General features: G+C 42.5%; 1 long non-coding RNA gene across 2 annotated transcripts in view; it reads right to left on the bottom strand.

The window, feature by feature from the left end:
* Positions 1–50: 50 nt before the first annotated feature.
* The window catches only part of LOC109306001, a 10647-nt gene continuing 4185 nt past the window's right edge, over positions 51–6512 (bottom strand). For both annotated transcript variants that reach the window (XR_002099806.1, XR_002099805.1), the window contains one exon: positions 51–981. This is a non-coding gene — a long non-coding RNA (uncharacterized LOC109306001). The remainder of the gene's footprint in view (positions 982–6512) is intronic.

The raw sequence follows: 6512 nt of genomic DNA on the forward strand, positions 1-6512 counted from the left end.
TTGGAAGGCAGCTCACCGTGAGCAGTCTCGAAGCAATCCTGTAAGTGCTATTGAGCATTGGCATCACCAGATTTGAGGATCTGTTTGCCCTGCCACAATTGAACCTTACCATTCTCATAAGGGTCCAGCCTTGCTGTGTTTGTTATGCAATAAATGCATTCTATTTGTCATCCTGCCCCTGATACTAACCTGAATAAATTTTTGCAGCAACCGTTTGAACTATTTGTTTAATTTATTCACAAGGTTTGTAACTGCATATTGGCCATGAGTAAATGATGAAGATACCAAAATACAACACTAATAATCCTTGATGGATTTCCATAAATGCTTTTTTCATTTGCACTGTTTCTTATACATTTATTTAATTGTCTAGTATTTATGTTTTCAAATGTCAAAAATAAAAAAATTATAGTAAGTAATATGCATATGATATAGAACTTTTTCACAACTTCAAATTGCAGATTTATCTATTCACTCACAATTCTTAAAACAATGGGATTTAAAATAAATATTCTTTGCAGGGAAATGCTGTCATGCTATCTTCTAATTAACACACATTGGAGCAGATGTCCAGCACGTGTATAGGTGTCCATGATGATCTCCCCAGTTCCACCAACAGTAACAATGTAGTCTACTCAAAAACTTCTGGTAATCAGGATTTGGAATGGATTTGAAAAGCTGTCCACCAAGGTCATCTTGCTTGGCAGTTCTTCCAAATTGAACAAAAGTAATTCTCCCCTTTGATAGTTATGTCTGCACAATTCCAAAGAAAACCTGCTTTTTATTCAGATTAGCATTATAATGCCCAGAAATAACCCTACTTGTTTTGTCCTAAACTACTTTTTCTCTTGGAAAAAAAAGTCAGGTGGAGGTAAAAATATTTGCCTCTGCTGCCACAGCATGAAGTAGGGAAAAGGTAACCGCTTGAAAGCCTAGCTGAAGATACTGCAACTCAGCAGTTTCCTGAGCAGGAGAGAAGGCCTGCAGTGGAAAACAAGCAAGAGAGTTTTTAGTTCTGTAGTAATAAATGGATGACTGCCATAAAATTATTTAACGTCTATATTGTTCCTTTGCAGCTGCATGATATATTATATTGCTCAAAAATGAAAAGACAGGTCTCCTTGCCTAATGCTGAACATGCCCCTTGAGTCAGGAATTCATATGCCTGAGTCAGGAATTCCTAAAATGCTATTAATTGTCCTGGTATTCTTATGATGCGTGCTTTAAAATATATAGATGGATGCAACTAAGCCAATACAGTGCTGGATTAAGAACTGGAAAACAGCAGAGCACAAACTGTGCAACTACACTTTTAACCTCATAATTTTATCAATATACCAAAACATTCAGATGGGTCAGTGCTGTTACATGTTAACATTTAGCAGCTGTTGTACATAAATGTAGTAGGTCAGTAGGAACAAAGCTATCAGATCTGTACTTGAAACTACCAGGCTGGGACCTTATTAGAGGAAGTGTCTGGTTGTTAGTAAAGGGAACTCTCTTCTTCTTTTGTTATGTAAAACTAATAGGGGCAGTAGTTTGCCATGCTCCTTCCAGCTTGTGTCTCAAAGCATAACTGAACAGCAGCCTGGCATATAATGCAAGGAAATCTAAGCTAGTTTTTAAAATAATCTAGCTGTGGTACTGGAAACTGTCCATGAGTGATAGCATGGAACGTGGCGGGAGCTGAGTCTGCAGTGAAAACATTCCATTATGTTAAGTATATGACAGCTACTAGTGACATTTATGTGCACTGAGCATGTGAAGACACTGTCACATGGGTCTTGCCTGCTTGGTAGACACAGCAGCATTGAGTTCAGCACAAAGTGCCAAAACCCTGTAAGTACTTGGGTGGTTAGGCTGTATTAAGCTACTACAGTGTCACACCTAGTTCAAAAACACCAATGCAAGACTTAGGTTTAGGAAACAATGGGACCAATTGGCACCATCCCACTCATCAGATCTGCTCCCTCTAAGTATCACTATAATGCTTCATTACAGCTCCAAGGAGTGCTGTGGTGAGACATGTCATAGGTTTCTGTATGCACTACATCCAGAACTGAAAGCTGGAGAGCTGTCTGAAGTAGAATGCTCTGGCTAGGGTAACTAGCTTTGCTACTTCAAGAGCTAGTTAGGGCATTTCTGCATGGGGCTGCCTTGCATGGTGTAGCAATGCACCAAGTCTATGCTACTTCAAGTCTTGTCTTCTGATGTGTGTAACAAAGAAGTCAATGTGTTCTATCTCTATTCCCATTAGCATGATAGTAGGGATTCTCAACAAGGGTGCAGCAGGACCACTGAGAACAGAATCACTGAGTATTCAAACTGTTAGGTGTGCAAGCACCAATATATGATTCATAAGACAAAACCAGAGATTTCAAATAGAACTTCATTCTCCTCTTCTCTTGAAGACCCCCGAGGTAGGGGAGAGTACCACCTCCTTCAGAAGTCCATTCCAGATTCTGGAAACCCTTACTGTGAAGATATTCTTCCTAATGTCCAACCTAAATCTGCTCTCCATCAGTTTGTGACCATTGTTCCAAGTTACTCCAAGGGGTGTCCTAGTAAATAGAGCATCTTCTATTCCCCTGATAAATTTATAGGCAGCCACAAGATCACCTTTCAGCCTTCTCTTGAGAGGGCTGAAGAGATCTAGGTCCGTCAGTCTTCCTTGTAGGGCCTTGCCTGCAGGCCTCTGACCATCTGAGTGGACCTCCTCTGAACCCTCTCAAGATTATCCACATCCCTCTTTAGGAAGTTCAGTGCCCAAAACTGGATGCAGTACTCCAACTGCGGCCTGACCAGTGCCACATAGAGGCGAAGCATACCCTCCCTAGACCTGTTCATCAAGCTTCTGCTAATTCATGATAAAGTGCAGTTATCCTTGTTGATCACTTAGTCACATTGATGACTCGTGTTCATCTTGAAGTCAGTTAGATCCCTTTCCACCGCAGAGAAGGTCATCCCCCAGCCTGTAAGTGTGTTGGTGGTTCTTTTTGCCTAGGTGCAGCACTTTGCACTTGTCTTTGTTGAACTGCATCCTATTTCGTTCTGTCCTTTTTTCCAACCTGTCCAGATCTGCCTGGATCCATTTCCTACCCTCTGGTGTGTTAACTTTGCCCCATAATTTGGTATCATCTGTGAACTTGGACAAGGGTGTAGAAAGCACCCTGTCCCAGTCACAGATGAAGACACTGAATAGCACCAGTCTAAGGACCAAGCCTTGCATGGCTCCACTGCCAACATCTTTCCAGGTTGATATCAACCTGTCTACCACCACTCTCTGGGTGTGACCCCAACCCAATTTGCCACCCATCTGACCATGTAATCATCTACATCACAGCCTGTCAGTTTATTTATGAGAACAGAATGAGCTACTATATCAAAGGCCTTCTTAAAGTCTAGGTAGATGACAACTACTTCAACTCCTGCATCTAAGCATTTTATGACCTGGTCATAAAAAGAAACAAGCTTAGTCAGGCAGGATCTACCTGCAATGAATCCATGCTGATTTCCTTTCAGCATTATTTCCCCTGCTGGGCTCCCACAAATGTGATCCTTAATGATTTTTTCCAGAGTTTTCCCAAGGATAGAGGTGAGACTAACTAGCCTATAGTTTCCTGGTTCCTCCCTCCTCCCCTTCTTGAAAATAGGGACCACATTGGCCATTTTACAGTCCTCTGGGGTCTGACCAGAGCACCGTGAGTGCTCGAACAGCCATGCCAGCGGCTCTGCTATTACACTGGCCAATTCCTTCAGCACCCTTGGATGATGTTCATCCAGGCCTGCTGATTTGAACACATCCAGCCCCTCCAAGTGCCCCTTCACTAAGTCTGCACCAACAGTTGCTGGGCTGGTGTCCCTCCTGTGTCTATGTATGATCCAACTGGGAGATTTTTCCTGGCCTGTGTCTAGGAATACAGATGCAAAGAACTCATTGCTTTGTCCCCCCTCTCTGTCACCAATTGCCCTAGTTTGTCCTTATAGGGGTCCTGTGCTACCCAGTGCCTTCCTTTTGCTCCCTATATACCTGAAGAACTTTTTGTTGTCCTTAATTTTTGTCGCCAGCCTAAGTTGTAATCCTGCTTTGGCCTTCCTAACTGATTCCCTGCAAGTGTGAGTCAGAGAGCTATACTCCTCCTTGGTAGCTGCCCACTGTGGAAACAGGGGGTAGCTACCAAGGAGGAGTATACCTCCCTGGTTTCTTGGCCCTTTTGCCCCCTTTTATGCGCAATGGGATTGTCTCCTTCTGTGCCCATAGGATCGCTCCCTTGAGGAACAACCGCCCTTTCTGGACCCCCATATTGCCAATGCTCTTGAGCTTTAATGCCTCACTAACTAATCTCCTGAGCACACTGAAATTAGTCTTTCTGAAGTCTAGCACTTCAGCCCTGCTGGCTAGTTTACGCACCCTTTGCTGGATAGTGAATTCAATCAATCAATAGTCACTATCTCCTAGGTTACCTTGCACCTGCAGATTCCCCACCTGGTCATCCCCTGTAGCTAACACCAAGTCCAGCAAGGTATTTCCCTAGTGGGATCATATACCTCCTGCATTAGGTGGAAGCCCTGTATGCAGGTGAAGAACTTACGTGAGCGGTTAGACTTGGCTGACTGCTTCTCCCAGCAGATGTCAGGGTAGTTTAGGCCACCCATGACAACCATATCTCTCGACCGTACAGCCTCTGAGAGCTGTCTGGAGAATTCCAGGTCTAGCTCATCCTCCTGGTGTGGCGGTCTATAATAGACCCCCACTACCAAGTCACTTTCCCCCGATCCCTTGTATCCTGACCCACAGTACCTCGGCTTGGCCCTCCTCTGATCCCATCTTGATTATAGAGGATGTATATCGTTCCTTAACATGGAGAGCAACACCCCCCACCTTTCTCCCCACTCTATCCCATCTGTACAACCTGTAACCCTCAATGCCTACTGCCCAATCGTGAGTAGGGTCCCACCAGGTTTCAGTAAGTCCAACCAGTTACTTCATACAAATAAGAAACCATTTTGACCTGTTATGGTCTTTCTGAGTTCTTTGCAACTGAAGAGTTACTCTTTTTCCTTGCTGAAAAAGCAAGCGATAGCTACGAGTTGGCATATTCTGCTTTGAATCAAGAGGTATGCCTTGAGTTTAATGAGGGGTGCCTTGAGTCAAAAGGTTGAGAACCACTGCACTACAGAGTTTGTTCCAATACCTGGGAATGAGCTGGACTCTGTGTCCCACATGATCCCCTGAATAGGTACCTAAATTTCGACCTCAGGGTTCTGGCTATTGTCTGTTTCCCATCCTGGACTGTCTACGGCAATGCTTTTGTGGAACAAAGGTTGAATTTACTAATCTGAATTTCCCTCTCTTTTCTGCAATTGCTGTCAGTCACACAGGCCATATGATAAGCATGTCAGAAAATATGATAAAATGAAGCCTTATCAGTATTATTAAGATTCCACAAACTAATCCCTCAGTGATGTGGATGTTGTGCCTTCAAACATTTTGCAAGTTCCCTTGTGTGCTTAAAAAGCCACCCACACTGACAGTTGCTTTTTGTTTTAGCAAGGGCACTATATGGAGGGGAAGAAACTGTAAGATTTCACAGCTCTACGTGTGCATGTGTAGTTCAGATGCCCTTATTTGAAATGGTAGTTCCCCTTGGAGTTATTTTCCTTTTTTCCTCCATGCACTGAGCATATTAACATGGATGCATCATTGGGCGATACTAGGTAAAACCACTGGTTTAATAGACCTACACCTGTTAAAAATGCCTGTTAAAATGAGAGTAGAGTAATGGAGTGGTGAATCCATTCAAAACTGCACATTTATATTGTCCCACTACACATGCAATTACTAATTAGAAAAACAAAAGTTTCACTTGTGAACAGATTCGATGTATCTATCTCCTCATTAGTCACCTAAAAATAAAAGTTGAAGGAAGAAATAGCAACAATCTCAAAATATCTGGTGTCGGTGCAATTATATCATTCCTAACTTGTTTTTCAGGTTGAACAACAGCCTGTCTTCAAGTAAATACCCTTCTCTTTGTGAATAGCGTGGTATAGAATGAAATCAAAGAGGATTTCTAAAATCTCATATGATTTTGACAATTTGTGTTTACTTTTGCATATTTCAGCTTAGAGACAGTGGAAGTAGATTTTTCACCTTCACTTTTGTTTCTGATTGGGAAATTCACTGTGAACTGTTCTTGCATGTTTACCTTCAGCTTCAATATTTAAGGTCCTAATCTTGCAAACTGCCCCCAGTGCCAGGCTGACTTCAGCAGAGCTCTGTGTAAGCACAGGTGCTTGTAAGAGCATGACCTACTTCACAAACACTAGGGAAAAGTTTATTGGTTTAAAAAGTTCATTGGAATTTTTTTAATAAACATGTCATGGAAACATTTCAGTATTCGTCTTGGACTCTGTAAGTGCCAATATTTACTAAAGGTAAATTTGAAATTAAATTTTGCCTTAAATGGCCACATCCCTGGATGCCACTCCTGCAGGCATTTACACTCTCA

This window comes from Crocodylus porosus, unplaced genomic scaffold (assembly GCF_001723895.1).
Source record: "Crocodylus porosus isolate Cpor-Errol unplaced genomic scaffold, CroPor_comp1, whole genome shotgun sequence".
Lineage (NCBI taxonomy): Eukaryota > Metazoa > Chordata > Crocodylia > Crocodylidae > Crocodylus > Crocodylus porosus.